At 33.5% G+C, this 18,693-nt stretch overlaps 1 long non-coding RNA gene across 1 annotated transcript; it reads right to left on the bottom strand.

The window, feature by feature from the left end:
- Positions 1–3,623: 3,623 nt before the first annotated feature.
- On the bottom strand, positions 3,624–4,009 carry LOC141397561 (uncharacterized). Its single transcript, XR_012411436.1, has 3 exons — positions 3,906–4,009; positions 3,784–3,835; positions 3,624–3,721 (listed from the first exon to the last, which is right to left on the bottom strand). It is a non-coding gene; the product is annotated as an uncharacterized lncRNA (long non-coding RNA).
- Between the last annotated feature and the right edge of the window lie 14,684 nt (positions 4,010–18,693).

The raw sequence follows: 18,693 nt of genomic DNA, 5'->3' as shown, positions 1-18,693 counted from the left end.
GTTTGGTAAAAAAAATTTAGCTAAAATCCTCAAGATATGGGGGCCATACCACAGTATGGACCTATGTTGACAATTTTTGGAGGAGATGTTTTGTGACTACTGTAAACCTCAAATGTAAAATTACAAACAGTTCGGTTAAAAATATTAGGTAAAATCCTCAAAATACCGAAAATCAGGAGGTACCGTTATATGGGGGCTTTACTAAAAGGTGATCGTATGTTGAAAATTTTTGGAGGAGATATTTTGTGACCACTGGGAATCTCAACGGTCAAATTACAGATAGTTCGGCTAAAAATTCTAGCTAAATCCTCAAAATATCGAAAATCGGGAGGTACCGTCATGTAGGAGCTATACCAAAACAAGGACCAATTTTGACGGAGATATTTTTCAACCACTGTGAACTTTAAATATTAATTTGTGGTTAATATTACATGTGGTTTGGCCAAAAAATGTTGCTAAAATACTTTTTGTGTTGAAAAGGGCGTATATAAGGAATGCCTTTAAGGAAAGTTTATGCTGGGTGTAAGGTGGATGCATGAATTGCAACAACTTCCAAATTTGCAAAAACAACATTGTTGTTATTGAAAACAAAATGTCAAAGAAAATATTGAATAATAGGGTTCTTGAAATTTTCTCAGCAAAAAACTAACTCTTTGAAAATCCTCTAAAATAGAACAAAATTGATTCAAAATGTAAATATAAAGCATTCAGAATTGTCGTAGGTCCTTTTTATTACACGCTTAGGATGAAAAGAAGTATTTTATGATAGCAAATTACGATGTTCAAAATTTCATGAGTACATCGTATCACATTTTGAAAACCCAGTTTCCAAAATATTAAAAATAAAGCTAATTGTCACCTCTACCTTACCCAACCTTTACACATGCCAGTGACAGTTCGAAAAATTCAATACATACACAATATTTTACTACCACAATTACATTTTTTGAATTGTCGACTCCACTGGCACTAGATTTTTCATGCCAGCAAAATTTTGAGTTGGCTGCCAATGATATGTCGAAAATGAAAAAAGAGTTGCCGAGACTATTTTCAAATCCATGTACATTTTTGTTTCTTTTAAGAATGCAAAGATTTAATGCATATTTTCAAAAAGATTAGGAAACACAAATAATACATCTCGGTAGCTGCAATATATTAGTGGTAAATAAAGACATAATTTTGATGTTTTTCATGAAAATATATGTTGACAAATAATTTCCCCTCTGGGATTATACAATATTGAAAAGGCGGCAATACCAGATTCATTATGTTTATGATTGAAAACAATCTTTTTAAAACGAAATAAAATAAAAAGTAATAAAATATGTTGTGAATTGTGTTTTAAATCTGAAATATAATGCACTTTTGTGTGTTAATGCGACTTAAAATAATTTTGAAATTGAACTTGCACTGGCATGTGTAAACACACAAGAAAACTGCATGCCAGTCGAACACTTTTTCGGCATTTTCGAGTATAATACATGTACTCAATTGGCACCAATTTACTGGCATGTGTAACGGAAGTGTTATACAAATATGCCTTGGGTATAGTTATTTTTTCTGTCACATTGTTTTCTCCCAATTTTGTTTTCAAATTTAGCAACATTTTAATGGAACAAAGAAAAATTGGACAAGTTCGATACCCTCAATACGATGAGCAACGTTTCCTGATTGCAATTATAGCCGAAGAAGTAAATAACTCCTAACAACCTCTAAATACGCATCTTAAAGGAAATTTCTTTTCATAAATAGGAAATCGTTGTGGGATTTTTGTTGGCCGGAATAGGAGAATCGTTTGGTTTTGGCAGAAATGACATAAATTTTATGGCAGTGTCTGAAGGTTTGTAAATTAATAATAATGTGAAATTGTGCACCAAAAAAAATTTTTCTTTCTTTTAGAAACTTCATTACAAGATATTGGAAACTATTTCATTTCACTCTATAATCGTGGTGATATTGGTGTCATTTTAATCGATTCGAATATATGGTCACATATTCAATCCACATTTGAAAACATTCAACCCAAAATGTTACCAATACTTTTGAAAATTCCAACAAAATCTGTTCCGCTTATTAAATGATAAATTTACATTCATTTATATGTAAATAAAAATCAATGTCGTTGGTAATGGCATCAGTTGAGAAAGGCTGGGCCGATTTGGATAATTCTTTTTTTGAAATGTTCGTCATAACTCAACTTTCGTCAACTCAACTCAGCTCCACTTTTACGCCCACTTTTTTCAAATTTCAATTTTAATCTTTCCTACAAAAACTACTGAACTGATTTTCCAGAAATTGTGTACAACGATGATCCCCGGTGTAAATAGCATACATATTTTGTTGAATTTGGGAAGGGTTGGGGTACTTTCCTATACCCTAAAAAATGCTATATTTACAATAATTACGAATGTATCGGATTGGAAATTAATTTGCGAGACAATTTTTGTTGTGTCTTTAACCTTAAGTATTTATTTGGGACCCAAAGACTTGAAAACGCCCACTTTTTTAAAATATGTTGCATCTACAAAACTACGGAACCGATTTTACTGAAATTTTCAGGGATGTACAGGGATGGCTCCCGGTCAAAAGAAAAAACCGCTACACTTGCAATAATAACGAATGGATCGGTTTGAAAATTTATGAATTAATCTAGAATCTAGGTACTTCTTTTGGGCCTAAAGACCCGAACACGTCTACTTTTTTAAATATGTTATATCTCCAAAATACTGAACCGATTTCCATAAATTTGCAGCAAATGCTCAAGGTCTGCCGTGGCAATGTGTACTTTATGAATTTCAGAGGAGGTGTGGTACCTTCCCACCCATTTCTTTCAAACGCTATATGTTTATGTCAAACTTATGATATCGGTTTCAGCATTAATTTAGGGAGACAATGGGGTTGTGTCTCGGACCTTAGCTACACATTTGGAGCCAAAATACCGGACCATGCTTAATTGTTTAAATATGATATGTCTTGAAAACTGATGACCACGCCCACTCTTTACAATACATTTTTTCAAAACTATTGAACATAATTTTATGACATTTTCAGAAATTGTTAATGAATTTCGGGGGCCTGTTGTTTAATAATCGCTATATTTGCGATAATTTTCGAGACAACGGTAGTTGCCCCCAGGATCAAATGTTCTTTTTTGGTGCCCGAAGTCCCTCCCACGGCCATGGTAGAACAAATAGAAGGTAAAGTTAATACTACAACAAATACAACTCAACAACAACCACATTGAAATTTGTTTTTGTTTGTGAACCTTACCCAATAGAAAGTGTCTTCAAGACAACATTGATGAATCGTGCACGACATTTCCAATTCGTTCACGACCCTTTGCAGACAGCCCTTTGGAATCGTTGACGACTTTTTCACACAAGTGTCCCAGTATTCATGCACGACAACATGGGCGACAAGGTAAGCGAAGCTGTCGTCGATGACGACTTGGAAGACAAAAAACCAGTTATTTCGTTGACGACTGCTTTGCAGACATTGTCTTGATTTTTGTCATTAACGACCCTACTAAAGACAAGTTCATTTTGTTGTCTTGTGTAATTTTTTATTACATTATAAAATACATTATGTCTACAAATTTTATCTTAAATTAATTATACTTAATTCCCGGATGTTCTGCATGTCACCACTTTCTTCCAGCTTTACCACGCCTTATTTCTTTCCCCAGCCAACTGAAAGGGCGATCTCCTTCACCGTGTGGATTCTGCAAAAAAGAGATTATAAATGACTGTTGAAAATAACCACTAATATATTCGAAAATCTTACCATATACCATGTGCTTCATATCGCGATTTTCAAAGTTCGCCATGCCTTCAACCTAAATACACGTATTTAAAGAACAAACACAATTAGTTATTATGCATTTTAATCTACTTATTCTTACTTACCGCTTTTAGTTAATACACTTTGCATAAATAATAATTGTATACATCGTGACGCGACTTCCAAATTTTATGATTTCACAATCTTAAATTTATTACAAATAGAAAATTTAATATCTTCATAAATATATGTACAATTATTTCAAAGCTCGCTTTTTTGAGAATTTTTTTTGAGTTTGTTGCCAAGACAAAATGCAAGACATGGTCATGCAAGTTGTCGTACATGACAATTTCATAGATTTCGTCAACGAATCGTCGACGAAAATGTCATCAACGATTTGATTTTCTATTGGGTAGTGTCAACGTACATGTAAACAAAACAAGGAAATGTCTATAAATTATTGGAACTTAAAAAACTAATAATTTTTCACATTTGATTGAATATTTTGAAAAACATGAGTGAAAGCTCGTTAGATTTTCAATTTGAATGTTTCCATATCATTCCACTAAATGCATAATTTCTCGCAGAAAGTAGAATACTTGCAAAAATGTTTCGGGTCGCTGGTAATTCATTAAAAAAGAGAAGCTGTTTCAATCGTTTGCTTTTGAAAACAAAAAAGGACATGTTTATTAGGGCTTTATTTTTTTTCAAGTTTAACAAAATACCACACATATTAACAAATATTGTACCGCCCCCATAAGCGGTGTTTTAGTGTGCGGCATGCCGTTCGGACCTGGAGGAGGTTACATGTCAATGATATGAAAAAGGAAATAGTATTTTTTCTGATGAATAAATTTGTTCTTCAAAAATATATATCCCTAATATACATCGAACATAGAAATAAATACATAAAATGTCGTTTGGAATTTGACACTAACACTACAACCCAGTTCAGTCAGCTGGGTATTGCTGCTACCTTTTCTTGTTCTACCATGTCCCACGGCCAAGTTTTAAGTATGTTATATCTCGAAAACTAGCGAACCGATATTCACGAAATTTTGTGGAATGTGCCGTGGTACATGTAGGCATGAATTTCGAAGGTGGCACGGTATCTCCCGTATTAAGAAAAACGACATGTTTACAAATTTCCTTAAATGGTGAAATTCAACGGTCCATCAGCCATGAAAAACTAAAAATATATGGTAAAAATAAAAATTAGGAAAAGCGTTAAGTTCGGTCGGGCCGAACTTTTTATACCCTCCACCACAAATTTCAGCCATTTCGGTGGATTAATGTGGCCACAACCTTCAAAATACCGAAAATCTGAAGGTACCGTTCTATGGGGGCTATATGATGGCGTGGACCTATACCTACAAATTTCAGCCATCTCGGTGTGATAATGAGGCCAAACCCTTCAAAATACCGAAAATCGGGAGATATCGTCCTATGGGGGCTATATCAAAACGTGGACCTATATAAACGTTTTATTTTAGAAATATTTCTTAGACTCTGGAAACACAAAATACAAAGTTACAACCGATTCTGTCGTCAAATGGAACTAATACATTCAAAATATATTAAAACAAGTAAGAAAAGTCTATAGTCGGACGGAGCCGACCATGGGATACCCAATACCACTATCCCTGGTCAATCTCTCTCCACGGAACTTCTTCTCAATGATTGTGAAAATTTAATTATCAAATATCAGAGATGTAATGTATAATACTTATGAAAAAAACCAAACCTCATGGGTGCCAAGTTGGTGGTTTTCCCGCTACTTGTGTTTAAGCAGGAATGTCAACTGTTTTAAGGTAAAAATCGCTACAGAACTATGGTGCGTATGTGGCTGTAGCGATTTTTACCTCGGAACAGTTGGCATACCTGGTACTACTACTTTCGTTGTTTAACCGCTACGTTATTGCAATTTTTACCAATTTCACACAAAAGTTTTGGTCCATATAACCCTCTAAATATTATCCGATCGCCATCTCAAATTGCAAACTATTATTGAGACCTACAGAGCCGCTACAAAATTGGATAAATATTATGTTTTTGGTCCATTTCACCCGCTAAATATTTCACGATCATCATCAATAAGAATAGGGATCTATTCTGATCTGAACCTCCATACAAAATTTCGTGACGATCGGTCCATAATTACGGCATGGAGCGTGTTTACAATTTACAATGGACAGACGGACGGACAGACGGACACACATCTCAAAATCGCTTTATCTCGTCGAGATATGAAGATTGGTATACCACATTGGGGGTCTCCGACGAATATTTCGCGGTGTTACATAAATTTTTATCAAAACAAACTTATAATATCCTTTCCCACATTGTGGTATAGGGTATAATGACGTGTACTTTATATGGGGGCTATACCAAAACGTGGACCTATATAAACCAACTTTGGTAGGAATGTTTTGTGGCCTATGGAGACACAAAATACAAAGCTACAACCAATTCGGTCGTAAAATGGGACAAATATCTTAAACATTCCTTAAAACGACGACGCGTCACGCGTCATTTTGTTTGGGGGCTATACGAAAGCGTGGACCTACATAGCCCGCTTTCAATACCAAAAGTCCTACGTACAAATAATAGATTTTCCCAAAATTGCATCCACCTACGTCAATCCATTCGGACGCTAGAGTGATTTTCACAGACGGACAGACGGACGGACATGGCTATATCGATGTAGAATTGCACGCTGATCAAGAATATATATAGACTGTGGGGTCTACAATGATTATTTCGAGTAGTTACAAACGTAGTGACAAACTTAATATACCCCCATCCTATGGTGGAGGGTATAAAAAGATCAAAACAAAAATTTACGAGCACATCTTCGATTTTTGGTATAGAGGTTTTCCCTAAATTCCATTTGGGTATGAAAGCCCTCGGTTAGTAGATTAAGAACCCAAAAGGAAATTTTCGCCATAGGTCAAGTTTTTGATATATCGCGTGATGAATTTTTTGATGTTTCCCCTATAATACTTGGGAAAATAGCTTCATATCTTTCTTCAGTCATCTTTTTGTAGAATATTTAATTCTCCTCAGAAGTTTGACCTACGGCATAACTGTCCTTCCGGCTTTGAAATATTATCTTCATTGACTTTCATCGCAAAAAGGAATGTTTCGCCCCCTAGCCTTTGATCTTCATATTTGCGCGTAGCGATATTTTTAATTCAAATCGGTTCAATAAAACGTTTTTTTTTTTTCAATCAGCGAATTAATTTCATTTGATTGACAACTCTATAAGCTTTGTAATGAATGGTATGCATATAAACTTAATCGGTTACTTAAATCCGGTTCAAAAATCGATTTTAATGTCGGAATATCTGGTTCAAAAATTGAGATAACCGCATCTGTTCTCCATGAATTTGCTATTGACGTGTTCTTTATTACAGGAGCTTTTCTGTCAGATGTCTAAATAAGCAATAAACAATTGGTAAGTCTACATACCAATAAATAGCTAATATCGAATATACAGAAAAACTAAGGACAAAGAAAACGGGAAAATATTGATAAGTTGTCAAAGAGAACCGTATCTAAAATCTTCTGACCAACATTTTTGTAGAATATTTGGATGTTGAAAAATCTCATCTTGTGGTACTTCTACTACGGTTCAAGAAATAAAGGACGAAAATGATGCGAAAGGAATCTAGTTGGAAGAATGAAACATTCTACAAAAAGATTCACCAATCGATTGTATTCTCAAAACGAAGCTACAATAACGCCAATGAGAGATATGAAGCTATTTTCCAAAGTATTATAGGAAAAAAATCAAAAGAGTCGTCACGCGATATCTCAAAAACTTGGCCTATGGCGAACATTTCCTTTGGAGTCTTAATATACTCAACAAGGGCTTTCATCTCCAGAAGAAATTTTCCACCACCCAGACATTGAGTTCCATTTTGTGTCACAGTGTTATCGACTATTGCGATATCTCCATTGTTTGACCACCTTCGCCAACCTACTTTGCATATTTGTAAAGGCGAACTTTTCTTCTTCCATTGATAGGTTTTACTTTAGGAATACCCCTACTAAAAACCGAGATATTTGCATAAGAAAAAAGTTGAATTTTTCTCCACATTAGTTTATTGCCTATTTCGACCCTGATCTGATAATCATCAGTAGTTTTCTTCCTCTCTGTGACACCCATCAGCCTCCAAAATTTCGTGACGATCCGACTTAAATTGCGACCTGTAACGTGATGACAAAAAATGGAAAAAATGGGATTATTAACGACTACTGTGATATCTTTGTTATATAACCATCTACTGTTTATCATTGTAAAGGTGAGATTTTCTACTTTCATTGTCAGGCTAAAATTTTTGGTAGGCCATCAGATAAAGCTGTGATATTCGTCATTACACTTGAGAAAGGACTGGGTTGGTTTAGCGACTATTGGGATATCTGAGTTTTTTGACCACCTACGCCAACCTACTTTGCATTTAGTCATTTAATATTAAAGGGAGGATTCACACATCCTATACTATAGTAATATATACATAATTGTTCCACAAATATCCCAGATGGGACAAGGGAGACTTCTCTCATATCAATTTGTGCTCCCCGATTCACATTAGCTCAATGCACTATAGGTAATTTGCCCTGTTTTTGAGACAAAAATTAATAACAGCGGAATTAAAGGATTTTTTACCTTTTTAAATCATATATGTGTAAAACTGAGATAAAACAAACATTTTTACAGATAAATTCGGATATAACGAAAACGGTTATAAGCAACTACGTATATAACGAACAAAGCTATTTTTTTCAATGCAATTTTCATTAGTTTTCTTATACACCACAAACTGTTGAAAACGATCACGGTAGTAAGTAACAAAAATTTTGTCCCCGCGAGTAGATTTTCCAATGAATTGTTACTACAGTTTTGTATATTTTTTGAATATACGCTAATAAAGACGAGTTTAGTACTCCCTTAAACCGTATCAATGATTAATATGTAATAGAGAGATAAAAAAAAGCTTACTACGAGGGCGGTTCGGAAATTAAAGAGAATAGTTAGTTTTTCAAAAATATTTTTTTTTCAATATAATCTCCTGAAACTTCAATACACTTAGTCCAACGCTTTTCTAGCAATTCTATCCCTTGATTAAAATAGGTCAATAGGTCAAGGTCTTCAAAATAGTGGTTTACAATTGTAATTGCATTTTCATTTGAGGTAAAACGCTTGCCAGCGAGGAATTTTTTTAAATTTGGGAACAAGTAAAAGTCACTGGGAGCTAAATCAGGAGAATAAGGTGGGTGGTCAAGCAACTCGTACTTTAATTCGTTGATTTTAGCCATTGTTAAAACACTCTTGTGCACTGGTGCGTTGTCTTGATGAAAAATTATTTTTTTGTGTTGTAAGCCAGGACGTTTTTCTCGAATTTGTACATTTAATTGATCCAAAAGGTTGCAATAGTAGTCTGAATTTATTGTTTTACCCTTTTGCAGATAGTCAATCAATAAAATACCTTTGAAGTCCCAAAAAACCGTTGCCATAACCTTACCAGCCGATTGAATTGTTTTTGCCTTCTTTGGGGCACTTCCTCCAGCTTCAGTCCATTGTTTGTATTGTTCTTTTGTCTCTGGATTATAGTGGTGGATCCATGTCTCATCAACAGTTATGAAATGACGCTTAAAATCCATTTTATTTCGCTTAAAACGATCCAAACAAGCTTGAGAAATGTTCATTCTTATGCGGCACCCAAATGCGGCACCCATCATGCAGAAAGCTTTTTCATCTGTAGTTCTTTATGCAAAATTAAATGGACTCGATCATTTGAGATGCCCATGATATTAGCAATTTCACGCACTTTTATTCGTCGATCATTTAATACCATATCACGCACTTTGGCTACAATTTCTGTTGTTGTTGCTGTTTTTGGACGTCCACTACGTGGTTCATCTTCAATGCTTGTACGCCCACGTTTAAATTCAGCAACCCAATTTTTTACTGTTGCATATGAAGGAGCACTTTCACCTAACACATTCACCATATCATTATGAATTTCTTGTCCCGATAAACCTTTTTTATCGAAATATTTAATGACAGCACGCATTTCTAATTTTTCCATTGTAAAAAAATTGCGGATGCGTCTTTTTTGAACACCTGTTTATCTATGAAGGAGTTGCCAGATCGAAACAAAATTTAACATGTGTTCATAACAGAGATGGAAGTTTCCAAAACACAACTTTTTTCTGTTTATACCGCGCTTTTTGTGCTAGGCTAAGAAGTTTCCGAACTGCCCTCGTACTGCCGCACCGTTTATGGAAAACCACGGATATACCGAACAATTTGTCGCCATTACTTATTTGACTCGCAATGAAATTGTAAACAACAATATTTTTACATTTATTGTTTATTTCTTCAAACCAAACTTCCACAATTTTAGGACTTTTTATTAAGAAGTAACCTAATAAAATCTCATAAATATCAAAAAAAAAACGGGCAAAATCGGGTTTTGAAACCTAGTAATACCAATGCAGAAGACTTTCAGTAATGTGTTCTAGGTTGCAAAATCACGGCCAAATAGGCCAATTTAGTATAAGTCTATATGACGTGAGTTTAAGAAAAATAAAATATTTATTTCTGACTTTTTGTGTTTTTTGGTCGCTACCCAAAATGTTTAAGCTATATTATATATTAAATAAATTCCTCTCGCAATTGCAGATCTATATATATTTATATTTGGTTTATTTTTCCGCGGTTTTAAATACATTGAAATATGCCTTACAATATATATTTTTTTAGTTCTTCTTCGAAATTCTTAACCGCGATAATGACGCTATTTTGAAAAATATCATTCTTATTAACAAATTTTGACATGTTCTTTTTTCAATGCCAACTAAAAAATTATTATTATTAAAAGTTGCAAAATCGACTTTTTGCCTCAAAAACTGGGCAAATTACCTATAGTGCAATGATATGAGACCTACTGTTTATCGCCGAGTCTGAACGGCATGTCTTTAGACACCACTTGTAGAGAAGTTTTGAAAACTATAGTATCTCCCTAAAATAAATGTTTATCAGTGAAAATCTTATGTACAGGGGTAGTGGTTTAGAGTATCACATAGTCGGCTCCGACCCGAATTTAGCCTTTGCTCTTTCGTTTGGAAATTTAAAAAAAGAAGCCTTAGCTACACTAGTCTGATATAGCTTCATTTAACCGTTTATTCTGAATGTTCTATCGATTCTTTGGCGATGATTTTCTATGTCGCTAATGCTTTCGTTGTAAAATTGCGTAAGAAGATCAGAGTAGACATCCTGATGTGATGTGAATTCAATTTTCAGTTGGGTCAATATTTGATACGTTTATCTTTACTAATGTCGTTATATATCCGATCATGGTTCATACAATGTCGATTTTTACCGTCAACGCATATTGGCCCGTACAGCTTTCCGTCAATTTTTTCTTAAGCACACCAAGTATTGCGTTATCTGTTTGGACAAGTAAGTACCCAGGCTTCGGAACTGTTCACTAGAATTGGTAGTATCAATGTTTTGTAATGTGTGATTTGTTTGATGAGATATGATTTTTTTAACTGCTTGACGTACTTTGATATACGATAATAAATTAAAAAATCCATTTTACTTCGATACAATTCGTGGTGGACGGTAAAAAATTTGTTCCGGCTGAATTTTACCCAGTTTTTCCTTATGTTGTTATACCCTACTCCACAATGTGAGAAGGGTATTATAAGTTTAGTTTGCTAAAAATGCATGTAACACCGCGAAATCCATTATACGAGGGCAGTTCGGAAATTTCTTAGCCTAGCACAAAAAGCGCGGTATAAACAGAAAAAATTTAGGTGTTTTGGAAACTTCCATCTCTGTTATGAACACATGTTAAATTTAGTTTCGATCTGGCAACTCCTTCATATAGAAACAGGTGTTCAAAAAAGACGCATCCGCAATTTTTTTACAATGGTAAAATTAGAAAGCCGTGCTGTCATTAAATATTTACATAAAAAAGGTTTATCGGGATATGGTGATATGGTGAATGTGTTAGGTGAAAGTGCTCCTTCATATGCAACAGTAAAAAATTGGGTTGCTGAATTTAAACGTGGTCGTATAAGCATTGAAGATGAACCACATTGTGGGCGTCCAAAAACAGCAACAACAACAGATATTGAAGCCAAAGTGCATGATATGGTATTAAATGATCGACGAATAAAAGTGCGTGAAATTGCTAATATCATGGGCATCTCAAATGATCGAGTCCATTTAATTTAGCATGAAGAACTACAGATGAAAAAGCTTTCTGCAAGATGGGTGCCGCATTTGTTAACAGTCGATCAAAAACGCATAAGAATGAACATTTCTCAAGCTTGTTTCGATCGTTTTAAGCAAAATAAAATGGATTTTAAGCGTCGTTTCAAAACTGTTGATGAGACATGGATCCACCACTATACTCCAGAGACAAAAGAACAATCCAAACAATGGACTGAAGCTGGAGGAAGTGCTCCAAAGAAGGCAAAAACAATTCAATCGGCTGGTAAGGTTATGGCAACGGTTTTTTTGGGACTTCAAAGGTATTTTATTGATTGACTATCTGCAAAAGAGTAAAGCAATAAGTTCAGAGTACTATTGCTACCTTTTGGATCAATTAAATGTACAAATTCGAGAAAAACGTCCTGGCTTACAACACAAAAAAATAATTTTTCATCAAGACAACGCACCAGCGCACAAGTGTGTTTTAACAATGGCTAAAATCAACGAACTAAAGTACGAGTTGCTTGACCACCCACTTTATTCTCCTGATTTAGCTCCCAGTGACATTTACTTGTTCCCAAATCTAAAAAAAATCCTTGCTGGCAAGCGTTTTACGTCAAATGAAGATGCAATTACAGTTGTAAACCACTATTTTGAAGACCTTGAGGAAAACTATTTTAATCAAGATTATATTGAAAAATAAAAATATTTTTGAAAAACTAACTACTCTCTTTCTATGAAGTTTCCGAACCGCCCTCGTAAATTGTAATCAAACTCCAGGCCGCAATTATGGACTGATCATCAAGCAAATTTGAATTGAAATAATGATCGGAAAATATTTAGCGGGTGAAATGTACCAAATACAGAATTTTTATCCGATTTTGTAGCTGCTCTGTATGTCGCAATAATAGTCCGATCGCCTCGAAATTCCAAATAAGGTAAGATTATAAGATTATGGTGGACGGATAATATTTAGTGGGTTAAATGGGCCGAAACTTTTGTGTGAAAATTGAGAAAATTGAAAGACACATCTCGTGCAAGAAAGCCACACTTAGACAAGGATTTCTTGACCTTTCTATCATAACCACGCTATATGTCGCAATTATAGTTCAATAGTCACGAAATTCTGCACGAGGTAAAATTTTGGGTCGAGGAAGATGCATACAATTTCTGATGATGATCTGATATTATTTAGCGGGTGAAATTGACCATATTTTTGTATAAAAATATAAAAAATTAATTACCTTTTGCTCCAAAGTAATGTAACAACTTGAAATATTGGTCGTTTTTCCTTGGTCGATTCGGTAAAAATAAGCAAAAGCTATTTCCAAAAGTCCTTTAATATTGTTTTCTTTATACTATTCAGATTGTCATTACAATTTAAAATAATGAAACTAACAACTTATGTTTCCAATAATGTATATCATGTATGTATATGTATATGACCGGACGGCTAAAATACGTCGCAATCATACTGAAGAAATTCCGTGGAAAACTAGTGCCACAGGTAGTGGAGTAGGGTATAACATGTTCGGTCCTGTCCAACTATAACCGTCTCTTACTTGTTTTTTTATACGTATGTCCTGGACTTTGCTAATTCAAATTCATCTCGTTTATTGATTTTCTTTGTTCATCATAAAATTTCAAGGAAAGGTATCAACGTTTTTGCCCTCTTTGTGCTATATTTATGATTTCTCTTTTAAAGTCCTTCCAAATCTGTACTTATTTTCTAACCTTCTTTTTTCCTAGCTATTCATGTAAATCCATGTTTTCATTCTCTGGGCATTACTTTAAATTCCAAATTTATGGTTTGCCTTGAGACCTTTTACAAATAAACGTCGATACTGCCTTTTGTTCCACCAATAATTTAATAACCCATCCAAATAAACTCCTTAAAATCATATTTTTTCTTATTTGTACATTCCATAAAATATTTAACAAACGCATTGCTCTATTTTGCCCTTCCGCAAGTAACGGCGTGCTAAAAAGAACAACAATAACAATGATCAGAATATTAATTGCAATTTAATAAATACAGATGAATTTTATAGTCATTGAAAATCTCGCATGTTGGAACATAAAAACAAAATGTTTTTCTTTCAAAATATTGAATGGCAACACACGCCAGCTGAACTTCATAACATAAATTATGTTTTATGCTTTAAATATGACTCCCATGTTTGCAATAACATGACTAAAGTACTTCGTGACCCCATTTGGATCCTTAAGTTATGCCACTTAAAGAATCTAACTTTTTTCCGGACAACATGTTTGGTATACACGTATAATTGCACATGCTAGGGGAAAAATACAAAAACGTATCAATATGTTTTTAGCTACTACAATGCAAAGTGTGATATACATACATACAATTTTTATGGATTGTTTACTTAAGATTCAAGTTTTCTTTAAACATACTCAAAATTTATTTTTCAAACGAAGCGAATAGCCAATCTATAAACTTTCGTTGTTAGATTCACATGGATTTAAAATGTAATATGTATATTTGGATAATTTTGTGTCATCACCCATATGTGCACACCTGTTTTTATACATTTGTATTTCAGTGTTTGAAATGTAGTGATTTCAAACAAAAATGAAATACATGCGTTTCTCTCAGAAGAGAGATTATCTTAATTGTACTTTCTAATTTTTATTACTGAGAACAAGTGAGCATATTTAGTCAGCGCACAGTGCCGGTTGCTGGAACAAATATTTGCCTAATGTGACCTTACCTTTACAACTTATGCCAAACTAAGGAAACAAACAATGTATTATTTTATTCATTTACCCACACTTTGTTTCTATTCAAAATAAAGAACCTGGAAAACATTCCATACATAGTTAATTTGGCATGTTTTTATACCCTCAGCATTTATGCTAACGAGGGTATATGGTAAATTTCAAATTTCCTTTACAATTACACAGAAAAAAAATTAAAAACTTTTTTTGCGAGCACATCCGCCATTTTTGGTACATGGGTTACGAAAAAAATCGTGATTTCAAATCTATTCGCGTTCACAAAATTGGATGCTGCACTCAAAAATTATATGCGGCTTTACTCTCTTGTAAAGAAAAAATATTTAAAAATTCATATTGTGTTGTAATAAGAACATGTATATATGAATCGTTAGCAGCATTTGATATCTATCCGTAGATGCTAAAATAGTTGCTAAATTTATTTTTATTTTCGCGGAAAATCAAAAAATATTGAAGAAATCTTGCATGTAGTATATTTTCATCGCAAAACAATTTTTTAATTTTTCTATTCAAACCTGTATCACTTTGGCACTAAACATTTAACGGACATATGTTCATCCATGTTCACCACGATAAATTTATCGATTTTATAGTTATAAATTTGATTCATGTTTAACGATCTGGCCACTCCAATTTTTATATTGAACCACTTGTCTCATAAAACGGGTCTCAAGAAGCTTGATATTAACACGTTTTTTCTAGTGCTTTCTTTTGCAATTAATCTTCCGAGAGTGAACATCATAATCTTGATCAAAAGTTGACACTATTAACCTCTAAATCTATAAACGGCATAAAATTTCCCAGTTTTTTTTTGATAAAGTATTTAATCAAAATTTAATTAAATACAAGTTTTAATTGATTTTTAAAAGGTAATTAAATTTAACAAGCATATTGAAAAGTGTTAATGTGTATCATAATTTAGGCGGTATTATACACCACGAGGTTTCTGAAGCCAAGCTCCATTCTTGGGAGCAGCCTTAACACCCGTGGTATCAACTGTACCTGTCCACTGCTGTTGGGTTTTGTTAAGAACCTCCAAATCCCATAAAACCAAAAGAAACTTTGTCAGGCGAATTGCTTAAACGATTATGCAGACTTGTGAAACATTCTAAATTTTGGTACTAGTACAAAGTTTCATAATCGCATGATGAAAGTTCCATAATCATCGCTATTTAAAAGGAATGCTCTTCGTCATCATTATTCTCGTCGGAATAACTACAATCGTCAGTACTACAGCATCATTTCACTTGTAAATTTCCTGGAAAGTTCGATCGACAAGTACAGAACTCCAATTTAAACCATCTTTGATATGATGAAAACTCAACATTTCGGTATGATAAAATTATAGTATTGCATCGTTAAAATTTTTAGTCCCAATAAGATTTACATGAAAATATTTCGAATTGTTACCAAATGTTACATTTCCCATTATTTTATTTCGTTTCAAACTAAAAATCTCGATTTTCAACCCTAACTTTAATCTCCACTTAAATTTCAAGAGAAAAAAAAAAGAGAAAAAATAATTGTAATTGTCTAGCATCTCATAAACAGTAAAAAAATGAGATCTATAAAAACTAAGTTATAAACTTAGAATATCCAACAACAAAAATTTTGCTTTTATTCCACTCAAGTTTGCATTTGCCAAACCTACTCAGCATACATTGATCACATTTTTGTTTCTTCCTTATGACTACTATAACAACTACAGTTATCACCGAGTGATGGAATTCTTGTCTGGTTTTTCTAATCTAGTTGTAATTGATGTTTTATGAAACTCGGTCGCTGAAGATTATTTAAAAACGAAAACCGCGAGTTCTTGGTAAAAAGTATTTAATTCGTAATAAAAAAGATAGAAAAATTGATCAGTGTATGTTGAATGTGTGATTAAAGTTATTACTGGCTAATTTATAAAATAAATTGTGAAATATGAAATATAACTAAAATAGTCAAATAATGAAAGTAAAAATTTAATATTCATTTAAGTGATTTATAAAAAAAAAATCAGTGAAACCTATATATTAAGTAACTTTAAATTGTTATTGCATGCTAAAATTATAATTCTAAGACTAAACCACATAAATTGAAATTTCAAAACAGGATACAAGAAGTACAGTTCTTGTCATCGTTCCATAAGACAACCAACATTGGGAGGCCTTTTCAATAAGTAACCTGGTTATTTTATGGTAAGTCCGTACCTCTTTTTTTTCTGGTATCATAGAGTTTTGTTTTACGTTGCTTTTGATTCAATGAAGAAGCATATGTAAACAAAAAGAATTATGTGGTTTAATCTATCTATTCTTTATGCTTAACTCATCCTAGCGTTTATATAATTCTACTCTTCACTTCAAATCTTGTTTTTCATACACCCTACCTTCAGAACAAATGAGTAATAGCTAAGTTAAAATATTCGCACAAAAAAAAAAAAAAAAAATTACTTCTCGTTTTGTTTACTCTTTTAAATTAGAAATAGTAATAAGTCAGCATGAAATGAATAAAACTTGTTATATATCTATTTAATATGGATTGCTAAATTTAACCTATGAGTTTCCTTAATAAGATGATGTCGGAATAGATAACTAGATATTGGCCTAAATGTGGGGTTCTATTAAAAGTACATCAGCCAAATAGAACCAAAGGTAGGGCGGGTATAGAGGCTGTGCTCTCCAAAACACCTAGGAGTAGCCTGACTACCGACAACAATATCGATACCTTTTTTTGTTAGATTTCATATTTTATTGTTACCAGATTTATTGGGGCAATTCGTTGTAGGTATCTTGGTAACTTTGGCCCATGTAACTTCATTTTCTTTACAAAATAGGGAGTTAAAAATCATTATAGTAACGTGAAACAGATAGATTTTAACGAAGGACGTGAACCCCCTCAAAACCGACTGCTGCTGCTAGCGTACAAAAACTCCCGTAGTCCTCTCGTCTAGATCTGTTGGCATGGAAAATCATATTTCCCATAACATTGATACTTCTTCCGGAGGTATTTTGAAACACATATTCGTGTTCGTTACAATAATTGGCGCCCAACGTGGGGCCTGAAGGAATTTCTATATTCCCTTTCGGCTCATCCTTTTTAGTAAATTGTAGATTTCATCATTTTGTTTGCTTGGTATTTCATCATTATGTTTGGTCGAAATGTCTTCGAAAAATTTTGCATTACTTTACAGGATATTTTAGTTGTTTGAGGTAAATAAGTTCGAACAGACTAACCGTTAAGCAGGTGTAATCTAGTTCGAGGATATTTGAGCAGACTCATGGAGGAAGTACATTTGCGAATATTTTAGTTTATCAGCTAGATCTAATAGTCATGTTTAACTAGTTATCGATTCGCTTAAAATATACTCTAGGATCACAAGATATTGCTTTTTGCAATAATTTGTCCGAGATATTTTAGGATTTCCACCTGTGAAGAAAGCTTGGATTCGAATTGGTGGGTTAAACGTATTAGTTATAATCTGTAAACATAAAACACCATAGCCCAATTTTTTTTTTTCAGTATCGAATTTTGTGTCCATCTATTCCGCATACACATCGTCTTAGATTAGGGAACTCATGTATATACACACTTAATTTAAATTACGAACCTATTGTCGTGTTATTTCATAACAATTCAACTAATTATTAACATTTTCTATATATATCTTTAAACAAACCTTTTATTCGATTGCTATTGACAACTTCTTTGTTTTGAAAATGTCTCTGAGTCGAACTCCTCCTCCTCCTGCTAATACGGCAGTTTCTGAAACTGCTCCAAATGCTGAAAGCGAATTGGACTGTTTTATTTGTGAAGAGTTAATATTGGAGAGTCATGATTGTTTAATCCTAAAAGAATGTTCACATATTTTTCACAGTAGCTGTATAGAGACTTTTTTGGCCACTGCCGCTGAATGTCCTATATGTAAAAAAGCATGT

This window comes from Musca autumnalis, unplaced genomic scaffold (assembly GCF_047663935.1).
Source record: "Musca autumnalis isolate F117 unplaced genomic scaffold, ASM4766393v1 scaffold_3, whole genome shotgun sequence".
Classification (NCBI taxonomy): Eukaryota; Metazoa; Arthropoda; class Insecta; order Diptera; family Muscidae; genus Musca; species Musca autumnalis.
The sequence above is the reverse complement of the archived record's forward strand: the minus strand, read 5'-3'. Positions and strand labels throughout refer to the sequence as shown.